Consider the following 19,270-nt stretch of genomic DNA (forward strand, 5'->3'; position numbering starts at 1 on the left):
TCAGTTCTGAGTACTAAAAGGTACCATTTCCATAATTTCAGAATTTACCTTTTTTGAAGTGCCCTTTTCTATTTCAAATAAATGCTGCTCTTTTTTACTTTCTATTCATTAAGTAATCCTTAAATGAAAAATATTAAGCAGCAATATTAGTTTCAAGATTAATAATAACACTAAATGTTTCTTAAGCGCCAAATCAGCATATCTGAATGATTTCTAAAAGGATTGTGTGACCCTGGAGACATGGCTGCCAAAGATTCATTTACACCATCAAAAAAAATTACATTTTTAGTTAAATAAAATAGAAAGCAATTCAATTGTAATAATACGTGTAATAATATAATATTTTAAATATATACTTTGTATGCATGTTGTGAAGTTGGAGTGTACAATGTACATTAGTTCCATGTTTCAATCATATAATTTGATGCAATAAGACAGATGTCATTTTTGGCCAAGTGGTCATACCAAGCTTGCACTCATTATTCCCAACCTATGTTAAATTAAATCACTAAATGGCAAGTATTAGCTATATTACCAGTATTAGATGTTATTTGGTGGATTTAGTGAAAATGGCCAGATGGAAGGAGCTATTCTCTGTAGCCAAGGAGGATATTGTTAAAATGGCAAAATCTGGTCAATCAGTTTTGGATATGTGCATGATTTGAATGGTCACAATATCCACAGAATTATTGCCAAGCACTGTGAGAATACGACCATGCAGAATGTTAAGTGCTCTGTCTGGTCAAGGAAGACTACTTGAGTATTTTGTGAATGTGGGAGAACCTTCAAACAGCTTCTAAAGACCTGGATGAGTACCAGAAAAGAAATTTATTCTGCAGTCCAACAAGTCAAAATTTAACAACCTAGCACTGGGTGGTGTCAGGTATGTTGGAGACGCCTAGAGTGTTTTAATACCAAATGCATGCGTGGCACCATTAAGCACAGCAGGGGAAACATAATGGTATTGGGGATGCATGTCTGCAGCAGGTGTTGGAAGGATCTACAAAGTTTCTAGCACTTTGAAAATGGACCAATAATGGCGGATATGTTTGGAGAACAAATGTGTATTTTCCAACATAATAATCTCAAACACGTCGCACATGCCACAAAGTTGCATGCAATAAAACATTTTGACATACCTCCTCAGTCCCCTGAACTTAAAACCACTGAGAACCTTTGGGAAATTATAAACCTGAATTGCGATAAGTCACGCAGAGTGTGTGTGTGTGTGTGTGTGTGTGTGTGTGTGTGTGTGTGTGTGTGTGTGTGTGTGTGTGTGTGTGTGTGCGTGTGTGCGCGTGTGTGTGTGGCATTGTCAAATAGTGGACTGCGATCTGGTTCCTGACCCTGGCTTGGTTCCAACTGGACTGTGAGAGAAAATGACAGATGTAGCACCATTTTACTATTTCTATGAGCACAAACGCTCAGGGTTGTTTATGGTAATGATCATTCAGCACTAATTTTTATCTAGAGCCAAACCCACTTCATTCAAGCCCTTTCCGCTCTGTGTGCAATTTGAATAATATGTAAGTTGTTTTGATTTTAGTAGATACTAGCAAAATAAAAAAAAGTCCAGAATTCAAGAGGAAATCCATAGAGAGATAAAGTATCTTATATCAGTCACATGGACTTCTGCTATAGGTATGTATGTAAAAAATAATAATATATAATATTATACATAATATTATATATATATATATATATGTATATATTATTAGTAACACCTGTTCAATTTCTCATTAATGCAATTATCTAATCAAACAATCACATGGCAGTTGCTTCAATGCATTTAGGGGTGTGATCCTGGTCAAGACAATCTCCTGAACTCCATGAAAGTTGATTTACGCAATTTTGAGCGTGGCATGGTGTTGGTGCCAGACAAGCCGGTCTGATTATTTCACAATCTGCTCAGTTACTAGGATTTTCACACGCAACCATTTCTAGGGTTTACAAAGAAGGGTGTGAAAAACATCCAGTGTGCGGCAATGCCTTGTTTATGCTAGAGGTCAGAGGAGAATGGGCCGAATGATTCAAGCTGCTAGAAGAGCAACTTTGACTGAAATAACCACTCGTTGCAACCGAGGTGTGCAGCAAAGCATTTGTGAAGCCACAACACGCACAACCTTGAGGCGAGTGGGCTACAACAGCAGAATACCGCACCGGGTAGCACTCATCTCCACTACAAATAGGAAAAAGAGGCTACAATTTGCACAAGCTCACCAAAATTGGACAGTTGAAGACTGGGAAAATGCTGCCTGGTCTGATGAGTCTCGATTTCTGTTGAGACTTTCAGATGGTAGAGTCAGAATTTGGCATTAGCAGAATGAGAGCATGCATCCATCATGCCTTGTTACCACTGTGCAGGCTGGTGGTAGTGGTGTAATGGTGTGGGGGATGTTTTCTTGGCACACTTTAGGGCTTTAGTGGCAATTGGGCATTGTTTAAATGCCACTGCCTACCTGAGCATTGTTTCTGACCATGTCCATCCTTTTATGGCCACCATGTACCCATCCTCTGATGTCTACTTCCAGCAGGATAATTCATCATGTCACAAAGCTTGAATCATTTCAAATTGGTTTCTTGAAAATAACAATGAGTTTACTGTACTAAAATGGCCCCACAGTCACCAGATCGCGGGAGCTTGGCGCCCTGGATGTGCATCCCACAAATCTCCATCAACTGCAAGATATTATATATATTATATGCCACTGCTTTGGCTCTCTGGACCCAATATCCTCATCTTTGATGACTATTTTGACTGTATTGGATGTTTTTATATGTTGTTGTTGTACAAAGAGAGGGAAATATAGAAACCAGAACTCTTGGAAAGGTAATTGAATACCCCTGAATATGCACGTCCACCTTTTGTAAGAGAGGGGTTAAATGGCCCATCTTGCAGAGCTAAAAGAGTCAATAGTCATCTTGTTGAGAGTGTCAGCATCAGTGATGTTAATGCTGACCCTCAAAGCTAGCGGCTTAGCTAAATCAGATAAAAACAAGACATCCGTCTATCCTACATCTTGGCATATCATGCACATTTATCAGTAGGGATTGAGCTCTGATATATTCACAGATTTAGAATACCTGTCAATTGACAACATTCAACAAATCTTAAATGACTGAATGAAAAGTTGGCCAATTTGAATATTATTTTAACTTGCATTATATGGGTATTATATTTTAATATATAAAAACACATTCATCCCTCAAAATCATAATATAAAATGCTAATAAAGTCCACAGACTCCTTCTGGACCTGATGGAATGAGGTAATGCTAAACGTAGACAAGGTTTTCTCAAACGACACACTCATATATATAAAAATATTCAGTGCAATCAGACAAAGCCAAGTGCCGTTTGACAAACTCAGCAAGCAACTGATAACCACTGAGAAAGCAGTTTTCACAAGAAAGTTTTATCAATGTTAAGTCCTCCACGGAATCACTTTGAGATGAAGTGGCTTGCCATGCTTCAAGATGCCGCAGGCCAGCAGCCGCCTAAATGGGCGCCTTGAACAGATTGTGACTGGCAGAAATCAGTCAGCAGGGAACGCAATTCCGTCACCACTTCTCCTTAGGCACAAAGAAAAGAGGCAACATGCCGATTTTGAATTCCACAGAGGTTCACGGAAGAAAACAGCTGCTTTGGCGAGGGATTTAAATTCAGATGTAGTCCTCCGTGCCACCACTCGGAATTTAAAACACAGTTGGTGAAGAAATTCAGGATGAGGAGCATTGGAGAGGCACATCACTAAAGAAGAGAGAAGGATAAGACAGAACCTAACAAGAGCCAGAACGAATAAACAAGAGACTCAAATTTTTTGTCGCCGTTTCTGGGCAGAGAGCACCAGCTGAATGAAGAAGATGCCTCTCATAAATTATTTACAGTTCAAAATCTTCATGGATGCAATACCACAGGAACACTGTGGAGGAACAAACAGATAAAAAGCATTTGTCAATGAAGCTGAATCCTGTTATCTGTAGCACACAATAAGTGATTATAACAGAGACTAGCTTAAATACAAAGTAGCCCAAAACTTATTAAGCCCATTCCATGAAACACATGTTTCTACATGCAATATATACGGAAAGGATATCAGGATGTTCTTGGGTTAACAGTCTTTGTGCTGAGCAAATGAAGTAATGTAAAAAGCACTGGATGGGGAACAATGGTTCTGATCTCAAATGTTCTTTAGCATTTCCATCTCAGTAGGCATGGTTAAAGCATACTAAAAAAAATTGAGCCATTTTTGCAAGTCTCAGTGGAAATATCTATTTAACTGATGGAGCTGTCACAACTGCCACATGAGGTGTATCAAAATGTCATATATTCCACAGCACATACTTCATTATAGAGCGCCCAAGCCTCACTGCATTCAATCTGATATGAGTGTTCAACAGATTAATTGTTTTGAAGAGGGGAAAAAAGTTATTGTTTGCAAAATGTAGATAAGCCAAACAAAAAACAAAACAATCAAATATTAAATGATAAGCAATGCTATCTTAATAACAGAAAGAATAATAGGAACTGGGACATAGGAGCAATGTGGAAATAATGTTAAAAGTATATATAAGACCAAGCTGTTGTACGCCTGTATTTGTATACGTTAGTATTCATTTTGTTATCAGAGTGAATGATTCAATGACTCGCTCCCGTATCGAAGAGAAATGTAGTAGCAATGTAGTATGCAGAGAACTCTCCTCATGTGTATGCATACTGACGCATCTTATAAAAGATTTAAAGGTCCCGCTGTTCGCGTGTTTTCGAAGCTTTGATTATGTTCACATTGTGCAATATAACATGAGTTCATGTTTCGTGTGTAAAAAACACAGTATTTTTCACACAATTTACTTATCTGTACACCGCTGTTTTCTCTGTCCTAAAAACGGCCTGATTTCCTTGTTCTATGAAGTCCCTCCTTCAGAAACACGTACTGAGTTCTGAATGGGCCAGCGTTCCCGTGTTGTGATTGGACAGCAGCTTAGCGCACTTTGCCCGGAAAGGTCCCGCCTCTCACCATAACGGGGAGATGCAAGCGCTGAATGTTTGCTCTTCTCCACGTGGGAGAGCAACAAGACCACGCCCCCTATTTTGCGTGTTCTTGTGGGTGGAGGGTTAGTCAACAAACGGATCTAGTGACGTCATTACAGAAGGAAGTGCAAGGGTGTAGTCCGGCCGTTCGCTGTAGGCTTTAAAAGGGAACTTCTGTTAAATAAAATATCTCGCTTGGCATTGAACTTTGAGCTTTATAATTTTACAGGTATTATTTATGCTCTAACAGCAACATTTCACACTAAATAAAGTTTGAAAGATGGAATCGCGAAGAACGGGACCTTTAAAGTAATGTGAAAAACATTTAATAAATATCTTTCTGTCAGGTTAGATACGGATTAACTCAAACCCCTTCATCTAAACTTCTAACCAAATCCTCATTCAATGTACAATGGTTTTTGTGGGCAATATTAGCCCTTAGAGTAAGCATAGATCTTTACTTCGGATTATAACAGGAAAAAAGCAGACCGTCCGGGTCTCTTTGTGATACTCATTGTAGCGAGGTAGGAGAGCGAGCGAGAGACGTGGGAGGAGCGAGTCCTTCACCATCGTCGCTCCTCCTTATATGCCTCTATGTTCCATCATGAGAGGACTCAAGACCAGTGTGTCTCGCAGGTGACGCTCATTCTCAATCACGCACCGGTCTCGCTTGCTCTTCCCACATCTCTCGCTCATTTTAACATACTATGATTTGGGACACTCTTACTCTAATTTCAAATATGCTATTTGGGACATATAGGATGCAGCAAATATGACAGGGCAGTTTAAACAGTGACAGGACACACATACTGTAATTAAGCAACCAAGGGAACTGTTAGACGCAATTATGATAAAGTAGTATGTTCCAAAGCTTGCCTACTCTTTTGCTACATACTTAAAAGTATGTACTTCTTCACAAAAACAGCACATACTTTCAGGGCATAATATAAGAAGGAGAATATGAATGCAGCTTGTTGCATTCCTTAATGAATCTGCTTTTTTTTACAATTTAGTTGAGTGAATGATTCAAAGACTCATTATTTTGACTCACTATAAAGACAATTACCGCCATCTACTTGTGGAAATAATCAACACAAAAGAAGGATACTTTGAAAAACTATATAAAATAGTTTTTTAAAAATAGTTGTAAAATATAAAATATGTTTTAAACATTTTTGCACTGCCAAAACTTATTTAAAAAATAAGTTACCTGGTTGCCATAAAATTTCATTTAAATTAAAAATTTAAGTTAATACAATGAATAATTTTGAGAATCGACAACCTTTATTCAAATATTATTAAAAGATTTTGTAAGCATATTGGGTAATTGTGTGTGTTTTATTTGTGGTGAAACATGCCAAATTGTGCTATTTTCATAATTTATCAGTTTTTTTAATGTGGTTCAGATACAATAATATTGTGAGTTTCTATTTATTAAACCAATTTCCTTCATTGTATCAACTCAAATGTTTTATTTCAATAAACTAAAAATTAAGGCAACCAGGCTACTTACTTTTTTAACAATATATTTTTTTACAGTGTGGTCACTCCATAATCCCCAAACTTGTGTGTGTGTTATCTAACTGCTTGATTACCGGTATTCTAACGTGAAATATGTCTGCTTTATTTACTATAAAATGTAATGATTTAGTTGATTGATTCTGTAACAGTTCTGAAACTTTGAGGGAGAAAATCAGAGTTAGTGATAGCCTCAGCTCTCTTTAGAGTGCCACAACTGACAAAATTAGCTGTAAAGGCAAGTCAGTCATTTCTGGATCAGATAGACATTGGATGAAAGCCTTCCAATCATTTCCATATATGGGCTGATCTCCAGATCTCTGCTCTATTTCTACATCACAATGTAATTTGCTTTTTTACACTTCAAACAACAGTAGAATCCACTCAGGCCTCTGGCAGCCCGTCTGTTTATGGTAATGGCTGTGAACACCTGACATTTAATAAGGTGAAATCTGACCGCAAACAACGCAGGTCTGCTGAATATCAAAGCACACAAATGATTTCAACAACCTTATTTCTTATTTGAAAATATGCATGTGCCCTCTTGTTTTTAATTGCCATGTCATGGTATTGGCCTCAAATAAACATGTATCTTTTGTAATAATAGTGATAAAAAATGTCTACCATAAAATAATTACCATAGCTAAAAAAGCACTTGGCTTGAGTTTATTGTTAATTAATAGTTTGGTTCAGGATAAATAATTATTTCACATTAATAAACTACGCATGGTCTATAGTTTATCTATTGAGACATTATTTCATGACTCAATGTATTACATTATCATTTGCAGCTGGGTCCATATGGCCCAATAGATTTGTTGTTGTTGGTTCAGTTCTTAGCTCCCCTGCTGTCTTACACAAATCTCAAACAAATTAATTACAATTAAATATGAGCAGTCTAAATAGTGCCCCCCCCTCCTCCTCCTCCAAACACCATCAGCTAGCAATTGCTCTTGTCTCTGATTCTGTGTTTGAATCTATTTGCTGTCCTACTGAACCTTTTATTCTGAAAATTCTGAAGAATTTTAACACAAGAGCTCTCAAAATCTAACGAGGTCTAGAGGAGTTAACATGCAAAAAGAGCTTGAGTGTCTTGGTTTGCCACCAGTGTTGTGTGATATCTATTTGCTTCTGTGTCATATTCACTCTCTGACTGTCTATTTAGTAAAAGCATATTAAAATGTATCATGGTTTCCACAAAAATATGAAGCAGCACGACTGCTTTCACCATTGATAATAAGAAAAAAGGTTGTTGAACACCATATCAGCATATTAGAGAGTTTTGAAGGATCAAGTGACATTGAGTAAAGGAGTAATGATGCTGAAAATTCAATTTTAAACTGTAATAATATTTCACTGTAAATTAGTATTTTTACTGCAATATTTGAATAAATAAATGCAGCCTGAGCATGAGACTTCTTCTAAAATCTTTCAATTATTCTTTCAATAATTTAAAAACATGATAATACTTGTGTAATATGTCTGGTAATTATTGTCTGAGTCATTTTCTCACAAGGGTTTTCATCAATGATTCTATTAAACAGTAAAGAGTACTGTATACATTACATGCTGAAGCCAAGAAACAGTCCAGTGTATATGCAACTCAAACCACACTGATCAATACCGCAGCCTTTGAAACCATTTAATCATTACGCCTCAGCCTGCATTCACTCAACTTTGATTGGTCAATAAGTAATTAAAGATGCTATTCTGCCAAAAGTCTGAATGAATAAGCTCCTTCACAAATGACAGCATAAGGAATCACATTTCCAGGCAGTTAAAAGCATCTAGCGCCCGAGCCATCATTTCTTATTTTGCGAAACACAAAAATGAGATCATGCCTTTCATCATGTTTTCAGATTGGTTTTTCTATAATGTTTACATCCAGAGGGATTCTGGTCAGGATCAATTTATATAAGCAGCTCCTACGTCTATCCCCTCAATCTTGATTGTTATGCCACTCTTACCTCAACCAGACCCCTGACCTAGATCAAACTTGGTTCAACAGCGTTTTGGGGGATGGTGTTGGGATATATGACAATTATAATCAGTCCTCAGTTCTAATCAGGATACATCATTGACTATAAAAGAGTTTGAGATGTCATAGCCAATCAACACTTCTGCATGCAAACAGGCCACATTCGTTCACATCACACAGAAACACGCACACACACACATTTACACAACCTATCAAAATGCATTTGATTAATCCCTCCCCTCCAGCAAGCAACACATACATAATTCATCTGCAAATGACAAATGAAGCAATCAATTCCTGGAGCACGTTCAAAGAGAAAAATCGGAAATTCTATCCAAATTAATTTTCTACCTATCACAATCTGCCCAATGATATTCAATATGCAAAAACTTCCTCTAGATGATCTTTCACAATGGAACGGAGGCCACAACAGCATGTAGCAAATAAACACAAAGAGACGACAAATTAGAGGAAAAGTGGGCACTGGATTACTAACAAATCTGATTTAAATATGGATCACAGATAATCAAGCCATGCATACTATACAGAGTTTGCAGGTAAAACAAAACAATATAATGAAAATCACTTAATCAAAACCCTGTAAAGCCTGACATATGAAATAACAAAAAATAAAAAAGTTTTTTATAATTTATTATTTTTTTATAAACTTTATTAAGTATAGGAGAATATGGATCTCATACTCCTACACCTACATATTATTCTGAGGCCCAAACTGAGAATTGTATATACTGTATATATATATATATGGCCAAAAATTAATAGCTTGTAATGTAAATTAGTGATCATTTATAACAGTATAGCCAACTACTTAAAATAAAATTCACAAAATTCATTTAAATATCAGTTGTCACTCTATATCTCCCTATAACATGTCTTAGTAATATGATATTTAAAGGTGTCATGAACTGGCGTTTTTTTATTATTATACTGTTGTCTGAGGTCAACTAATGACGTTCGTGTGGTTTTTACATTCAAAAACATCATAACTAATAAGTAATAGACTATTTTCTACACTGGTTTTGAGGCTCTCTCCAAAACGCTGGGTTCTGATGGCCGTGACGCACTGGAGCCTTGGAAGTAAACACCCACTGCTAGGATTGGATCAGATTTGCATATTTAATGAGCTTCAGCTCCGCTGTCAGTTCAAATGACCGAGAGGAGAGAATGAGGGAGAAGCAACCAGAATGATTTTTTCGATCACAGGGCTCGTAAACGTTTTTATCAAACAAACACAATGTTTCATTTCTCATCGACCCCCAACTGATTGGACTATTATTTTTATATTACACATCGGACGATATAAGCGCGAACCACGCGCACACACATACACATTCAGCGTGGGCACCGCCCTTCAGATGTCAACTCGAGAGAGAAAGAGAGACTGAGAGAGAGAGAATAGCAGAACAAGAACGGAATATAATGAGATTCATCAGCCTGCCGGGCTTTGCGAGCTGTGGCCCATTCGTGTCTGAGTCCAGCGTACTAAAGGTATGCTCTGTTAGACACGTACAAATAAGCAAAACGATCTATAACAATGCTGTACTATTATATATAAAAACACGTTTTACTCACGTGTGTGTGGCACCATTCCTGTCAGATCCAAATCCAGCATCGACCGGAGATTTGTTTACAAACGATCCCGCAGTGAATTGAAGTGAACATGTCTTCCCCATGTGAGCTGAACTTCATTAAAAATAAAGTTCAACCACTCATTCCTAATATTAGGATCAGAAGCTTATGCAGCGACTGTGTTCTTCCACAACCAGGAATAGCGCAATATCTTAATCTTCCTCGGCATGTTTATTGTTGTTGACCAGCTAGCACGAGACCTCCATGAGTCGGTGGGCGGGGCTACTGGATTAGACGTGCTGTATAGGCGGTGTTTCATCGCACACTGACGCCAGTATGAAGCACAGGACCGTTTGCTGAGCCTGGTGTCTATAAAAACTTTACAGGATATTCTTATATTACCATGACCTTTTCATATATATTAAAAGCTCAAGAAAAAGTTGATTCCTCAATTCATCACCCCTTTAGTTTTATGATCAAAGCTCTGTAGATTTAACAGTAGGGGGCAATGCAATGCAATACAATGATGACAGAGATATAAACAAATAAATTAGTTTTCATCCTGAAATATTATTAACAATAAAAAATGTATTCTTATATTTACTTTATAAATGTTTTTTTTTTACTTAGACCCTTTACTTTCTAAAAAAGTATTTCTATCAATCCGATGACAATACATGGAGATTGTGTACAACAGGTTTTTCAACAACATTTTGATCTTGTTGCTAACTTAGAGGGCGTTTTTATCCAATATGATACAGTAGGCATTATAAGGTTAATGTTTAGTGCGTACAAAAGGCTCTAATTATATTGTGCACAGATGGAGGGAAGTGTCAAAAAATCAGGTATCAAGTATAATGTAATTGCATTATACATGTATATTGCATTGCTTGTGTAAAAAAAAACACTCCATTTTTCTTAAGAGGCTGTCAACAATGTTGATAAGTGCAATTAATGATGAAGAGCAAGGCACACAAAAGCCCTTCACCTGTACTGTGCCCTAATTTACTGAAAGATTTCCAGTGGCAAACTGCTCTTGAGTGGATCCTGACTGAGTCATTTTGTAGTTCCTGGGGTCAAAACACAGCGCGAGTTTCAAGAGAACAATTAGGATTAAAGGGATTATTCACACAAAAATTCTGTCATTAATTCTGTCATTCCAAACCCATAAAACTTCAGAACACAGATGAAGATCTTTTTTATCTGAGAGCTTTCTGTGCCTCCATTGACAGTATGTGCAACTACCACTTTGAAGCTTCAAAAAGCTCATAAGGATTGTAAAACTAATCCATATGATTTGAGCAGTTTCATTTTATATGATGAACAGATTAAATTTGGGCTAACATTCATCAATGCAAACAGTCAGTTATGGTAAGTGAAAGCTCAAACATGCTTGCTTGATTTGCGGGAACCAATGAGGTTCTCAAGTCAAGCATGTTCAGTTGAGCTTCTGTTTACAGTATGTTCACTGATCAATGTTTATGTGACTAAAAGCCTAAAATTAAATATGTTCATCCAATGCTATCATTCGTACGTATTTTAGGAAGTGCTAATTTGTACGAATTTGTACGACCTCATTCTAAACCCCAGTGACGGGTAGGTTATGGGGCGGGGTTTGAGGTAGGTCATTCATATGAATTGATAAGAAATTTGCAACTCATCAAATATGTACAAATAGGTTTAGCAAAAATCATGCAAATTTGTATGAGGTTGTACAAATTAGTACGAATTAGCTATCTCGTAAAATATGTACGAATTGCAGTAACATCGGGTCGGTTCTTCATATAAAGCAATCATGTCTCATCAGAAAAATTGGACTAAACCGCTCAATTCATATGGATTCATTTTACAATCTCTTTATGAACTTTTTGAAGCGTCAAAGGGGTAGTTGCATAGCTGTCAATGGAGGGACAGAAAGTTGTCTTTGTTGTTTAACGAAAGATGAACAAAAGTCTTATGGGTTTGCAACAACATAAGGTTGTGAAAAACACAGAAAAACACGGAATTTTCTGTGTTTCCACTGTTAAACGCTAGAGGGTGCTATTACGCATCTTCTGAAAGAGTAGAGAATTTCCTGATCAAAACGCACGTGAGGAAGACGCAGTAAAACAAGCGATTGTATGTAAGCAGATGCATACGAAAAATAACATGATCATCAACATAAAACAGCATTTAAATCAAAACTAATGTTACTGAAGGAATTGTTGACCATTGACGAGCTACAGGACTGTGCAAGCATTAGGGGTGTTGATGGACTCGATCTAGTCCATCTGTGGTTGATAATCGTTCTGAATCTGATCTTAAGGCAGTACAAAAATGCGATTTTCTCAGCTTTATGTTCAAAATGTAGCTTTTTTTATGAAACTTACCAATATTCAAGTGTTGATAAAAAAGGAATACATGAAGCATGAATTTAAAAAAAAATTGTTTAAAAGAATAGGATCAGCTATTTCTCATGATCAGATATTCATAAAACAAAATATTTAATGGGCTATTAAATTTAGTTAAAAATGGTCAAAAACCCTGGTGGTGGCTGGCAACTTTTTTTTTAACACTGATGGGGAAAGAGTTAACGTGCACTCTATAAAGTTAAAAAGGTCCTTTAACGGCAGACCATGATGCCCAAATTACCTGACATTCAAGAAAGAGGTCTGACAATGAGAAATTTATTTTGGACGCAACTTGAACACTGCGCTGATGTTGACTGAAGACCTTGGAACATTTTCCGTCACATATCTCCTCCAGGTATGCTGGAAATGTGCTTGACTTCCAGACACGATTATGAGCCTGTCAATATAGTCTTGCACAGGAGTGCTTGTCCATTATCGCTATGAATTGGACTGTAATGTTGTTCAAGGGCAGCACCGGCAGTTAATGCTCACTAGGCTCTGCACAATGTGTAGGGAGCTTCTCAGCCAACTCATAAGTAGAAAAAACCCTCTTAGACAGGACTTATGTTGTCACTATTTTAAACTCTTAACCTATAGTCATGTGTATATTTATGTAGCCAGCTAATCCCCTCAGGTTTTAGTTGGTACTGCTCGCGTAAAAACAACCAGATGCAAGTTGCTGTGACACATTATTCATCTGGGATTGCTCTTTAGCCCCAGACTCATATATGGGATCAACATAAACGAGTAGGAGCTTCTAAACTCATGTTGTCAAAGTAATGAAATTATCTAAATACTATAGTGCATTACTCACATAAAATGAGGGAACTGGTGCTTTGGTTGCCTTGAGTGATTTTTATCCTCAAGATAATCTCTGAAACTGCAGTCTCATTTCCCTGTTAGATAGTGAAGGATTATAACATAAAGCTACAGATGTACAGATAATAATATTGTTTTTTTTCTATAATGCAAATTTCTGCCACAAAATATTAATCAGATTCAACTTGGCACAAAAATCTTCAGCTCTCTAATCTTTCTTAAGGAAAGACATTTTTGCCACAAAGTGATAATGCATGGCAGCTAAATAAGTTTCAGTTTCATTTTCATATTCTATATACTTTCCATCTAAAAGGTTTAAAACTAGGGCTGCACAATTAATACAAGTAAAAATGTAACTGCAATATGACAAGCATATCCAATATAAGCGATTATAAAATCTCAGGCTGCAACTAATTTAAATAATGTGACTATTTATAAATATAACAACAACAATAATAATAATAATTATTTGGTATTATACACCGATCAGGCATAACATCATGAGCCAATATTGTGTGTTGTGTTGATCCCCCCTTTTGCTGCCAAAACTGCCCTGACCGTCGAAGCATGAACTCCATTAAACCCCTTAAGGTGTGCTGTGGTATCTGGCACCAAGATGTTAGCAGCAGATCCCTTAAGTCCTGTAAGTTGCAAGGTATAGTCTCCATGGATCGGACTTGTTTGTTCAGCACATCCTACAGATGCTCGATTGGATTGAGTTCTGGGGAATTTGGTCTCCCAGCAGAACATTGCCCAAAGCATCACACTGCCTCCACCCACTTAACCAGCATTAACTTCTTGATCTACAGAAGCTCGACTGAGTGCATGATCCTTGGCCACCCATGACTACACTGTGCAACTTTTTTTTGTTTATTCTTAGCTAAAAATACTTAGTTCTTTCAAAAATATAGGTGCTCATTAATGTATATTTACTTCTTTCAAGTAATAAAGTATTCTCGTAAGTTTATAATTTGCCATTGAAAATACATACGGGTGAGGGGTTCGAATGCCGGTTGTCATGTTGCTCCTCCATCTTGAAAGTACATTAGCCAAAGAGGGACATACCCGTAAATTCAAGCTTCGCCTTTCGCGTTTTAACACTCGATGGCACCGTGTCGAATGTGAAGAGGGGGATTGCCATGTTAATCTTGGACTAAATCGGCCACCGTAGGAGTTAAAACGAAATCAGAATTGAGAGGAACAGAAACTATTATTCATTGGATGGTCATATACCTTTTCACCGCTAGATGGGGGAAAATATCACACAGTGTAGCTTTAAAGATGCTCTGACCCAGTTGTCTAGCCATCACAATTTGGCCCTTGTCAAACTCGCTCAAATCCTTACACTTGCCCATTTTTCCTGCTTCTAACAAATCAACTTTGAGGTAAAAATGTTCGCTTACTGCCTAATATATTCCACCCACTAACAGGTGCAGTGATGAAGAGATAATCAGTGTTCACTTCACCTATCATAATGCATTAACATTATGCATGATCGGTGTAGTCATATTGATATACACTAGTGGCCAAAAGTGATGCCCGCCCAGTCTAGGAAAATGTCAATCTTCACACTTAATTCAAATAATTAAAAATGTGTTAAAGATGTGTATATTGCATAGTTGGACTTGGAGTCAATTCTTTAATTTGTGATAATGCAATGAATCATGCCATGTGCAGACTTTGGCCAGGCTGTCGTAGTACAAAGAAATTGTGAACACGTGCAAAAACAAGAGAGAACCAACAAAATATTAATAACTGATTATGTTGTAGTCAAAGTTTGCTTTTTCCTGTGAGTTTTTTGTTTTTCTATGCAAATTATTTGCATAGTAAAATATAACCTGCTGTAGTTTACCCCTTTTTGCCAAATAATAATTAGATAAATACCTTAAAATATACAATATTTTCCTCCTATTTTGATGGTTAAACTGAACTTGTAGGGTCATTAAAAGCAAATCCCTAAATTAATCCCCTCCGGACATCACTTTTGGCCAAACTGTGCAGCCTTACAGACAATTTTTATCAGAATAATTGCAATTCGATTTTTTTTTTTACCCCCTAAAGTGTGCAACCTAATTAACATTTCTCAGCACCTATGCCTTAGTATCTATTCATAAATTCACACTCATCCATCATAAAGTCTTGGTACTCCAGCTTTGAAAGCAAAAGCGACTTGGGGCTAACAATCTCTCTGCACAGTTGGCACGTAGCCGCCCACAATTGAAGGCGATGGCCTTTTGCTGAATTACTTTCTCCTTAATCAATGACACTGCGAGTAAGAAATATATTCTGAAAAATGGGGACGAGCCATGTTATCAATCAAATGTATCTGCGTTGTGTCTAATTGATTAGCCAAATACATCACTATGTCTTGTCACGGTGAACATTTATCATTTAACAAGGATGAACAGAGAGTTATGAGAAGATGCACAGGGAAAATCAACTGTAAAATCCACCAGTCAAACTCAATGTATCTGCCTAAACAAGCACCCAGCGGGTTACTTCTTCGGCACTAAGCAGATGTTTTCTTTAACTTTAGCATTCACAGTTTCTAGCCAGAGTAGTGTTTCTATTGTGTATGTAAACAGCTCTGTTAGATGAGGAGGAAAGATTGCGGTGTTCAGGAAAGAACTTTAAAAAAAGCCTTTGACAGGCATTGTGCTGCGGACAAACATTCCCTCGACATACATCCTGGAGATGGAAGTAGGAAACAATTAAGTGAATCAGCAGAGAGACTAGTTTCCCTCGACAACAACAGTGAAATCACGTAGTGGATACTTTTTTATCCAACATCCTGAAGCATATAAAATGTTTTATCCCAGACTAAATACACAAGCAAATTTTTCCTTTGATTATTCTTTCACAGTTTTCCAGGTTGGAAAGAACAATGCCAATTAAATGCAGTATCTATTGTTAAAGAAGGACAGGGAGCTAATGATTTTTGAACGGTGCAGAGAAGAGGGGTGCACTAAATTATTGATGCGCCTCTTTCAATAAAGTGACATTCAGTTATTCAAATTACGACATTTAAAAATGCTTTGGTCCTTCTCGACATTGACTCCCCTCGACCCTGTATGCATGAACCTCAATGTGACCGTGCCATCTTCAGCATTAAGCATGATGGATACAAAAAAGGAAAGCACTTAAACAGATTACTTATATGTGAGATGTGATTTCTTTTTCCCCTAGAGGCACTGAACAAAACTGCAGTCTGTTTGTTTGAGAACAAATTTCACACTTCATTGGGGGGGGGAATGCTGTTTCATACATACTGAGCTTTTTACACTGTTAAAGACTTGGATTCCCATCCTAAACAGACAAAGTTTCAAAAACTAATGTTGGACATTTCTGCATTAAAAATAATTTACATGCACATGAATTTGTGACATGCATTTCCAACAAATTAATTAAATGATTTGGAGGGGTGTCCCAACAGTTTTGGCAATACAATGTAGTATATCACCCTACTGCAGCAGCCAGTGCTGTCTTAAAAGGAAATTATTACTTTTTAGAGATTTTTGATTGATTGTTCATTTTGGGTGAACTATCCCTTTAAGACATACAGTACTTTCTAAAATTAATGTCTCTTATGCTCAAAAAGGCTGCATTTATTTGATCAAAAATATAGTAACAACTGTAATATTGTGAAATAATACAGATTAAAAAAGTTACTTTCTAATATTTTTTTCCTGTGAATTTATTCCTGTGATTTTTCTGCATCATCAGTCCAATCTTCAGTGTCACATGATCCGTCAGAAATCATTATATATTATGCTGATTTCTTATTATTATCAACATTGAAAATTATTGTTTGCTTAATATTTTTTATGGAAACCATGATACTTTTTTCCTCAGGATTCTATGATGATTAGAAAATAAAATAAAATAAAAAGAACAGCATTTATTTGAGACATTTATAATAGTTATAAAATATCACTTTTAATTAATTGAATGCATCCTTGCAAAATAAAAGTATTATTTCTCCTTTATTAATTTTTTTTATTTTAAATAAGCTTACTGACCATAAATCGGAAAGAGCACACCAGCAGTTTGGTTCATAAGAGATGTTTATGTCTAATTTGTGACTCAAAGGATGCAGGAACATCACTAGAAAAACTGCAGTCACATGTTTTCTTCTGGGTGTAAACCTGGGGTTTGAGTTGAAATCTTTCTATGATTGCAAATTATGTTTTTAGTGCGCCTGTGGACAGTGTCTGTCCGGACAGAGCCATTATTGGATCCAGTGGTGTAGACGTGTTGTCCTGACTTATTGAAGCCTGTGTGACATAGATGCAATCAGGAGGAGTTAAGTGTCATGCCACAGAGGTCTGCCTAAAGCTAAAGTTCCTGATTAATGTGCTGAAATTTCTTCATGGTGTCCCCATTGAAAATAATTAGGAATGAGTCATCACTAGCTCAACTGCTGATGTTCCCTCTGAGTCCCGTCTTCTCATGAATAACAATCATTTTTCAACTCCTTTAGCAACAAGAAAGCTGCAGAGGCATCAGAAAGGTATATAATTAATTGCTTAGCATTAATTGATTTACAGTTGCTGTTTGAATTCCTGTTGTAAATTTCTTATTATGATCCTTCATTATATATTTATCTCCCTGTCAGTGTATTACTCTGAATTTGAAAGGAATTGGCCACACAGGATGTTGAATTGGGATCCGAATCAAATGAGGAATGTACTGAATTAAAATACATTCAACCTGGAAATTTGCAATGCACAATTACTGCATAATTAATTCTGAATAATTAAGCTTATTTATTCCCTGACATGTACAGTAAAATACTATATAATGCTGGATATAATGTTTCTCCAATTAATTAGATTATTTTTAAGATTGATACTGTTAAAACAATTAAATATAGCATATAATCATTTTGTTTATATTAAGCACTTTTTAAGCACCCTTGGCACCAATTACAGCCTTAAGTCTTGAGTATGATGCTACAAGCTTGGCATACCTATTTTTGGGCAGTTTCTCCCATTTTTCACTGCTGGACCTCTCAAGCTCCATCAGGTTGGATGGGGAGCATCAATGCACAGCCATTTTCAGATCTCTGTACATTGCAGCATTCATCTTTCCCTTGATCATGACTGTTCTATGAATGATTGCCGCTGCAAAACATCCCCACAGCATGATGCTGCCACCACCATGCTTTACTTGAGCGGTGCCTGGTTTCCTCCAGACATGGCACTTGCTATTCAGGCCAAAGCGTTTGACTCAGTTCATCAGACCAGAGAATTTTGTTTTGTCATGGTCTGAGAGTCCTTCAGGTGCCTTTTGGCAAACTCCAGGCAGGCTGTCACGTGCCTTTTACTGAGGAGTGTCTTCTGTCTGGCCACTCTACAACACAGGTCTGATTGGTGGAGTGCTGCAGAGATAGTTGCTCTTCTGGAAGGTTCTCCTCTCTCCACAGAGAAATGCTGGAGCTCTGTCAGAGTGACCATCAGGTTCTTAGTCACCTACCTGACTAAAGCCCTGCTCCCCCGATAGGTCAGTTTGGCCAGGTGACCAGCTCTAGGAAGAGTCCTGGTGGTTCCAAATTACTTCTATTTTTGGATGATGGAGGCCATTGTCCTCAATGGGACCTTCAATGCTGCAGAAATTATTATATACCCTTCCCCAGACCTGAGCTTAGATTTGAGTGTCATGACAACGGCTGTGAATACTTATGTGATTTATTTGTTTTTTGTTGTTGTTGTTGTTGTTGTTTGTTTTTATAAATTTGCAAATATTTCAAACTAAATTATTTCATGTCGTCATCATGGGGTATTGTTTGTAGAATTTTGAAGAAAATAATTAATTTAATCAATTTTGGAATAAGGCTGTAACATAACAAAATGTGAAAAAAAGGGAAGCGTTTTAAATACTTTCCGGATATACTGTATGTATATAATCAAATTATATCTAATTTTATAATTTATTATAGTATCCA

General features: G+C 36.9%; 1 protein-coding gene across 6 annotated transcripts in view; it reads right to left on the reverse strand.

The window, feature by feature from the left end:
• kaznb (kazrin, periplakin interacting protein b) overlaps window positions 1-19,270 on the reverse strand; it is a 195,748-nt gene that overhangs the window by 121,396 nt on the left and 55,082 nt on the right. The gene's annotated exons all lie outside the window — the stretch shown is intronic.

Source organism: Pseudorasbora parva, chromosome 22 (genome assembly GCF_024679245.1).
Source record: "Pseudorasbora parva isolate DD20220531a chromosome 22, ASM2467924v1, whole genome shotgun sequence".
NCBI classification, from domain to species: domain Eukaryota; kingdom Metazoa; phylum Chordata; class Actinopteri; order Cypriniformes; family Gobionidae; genus Pseudorasbora; species Pseudorasbora parva.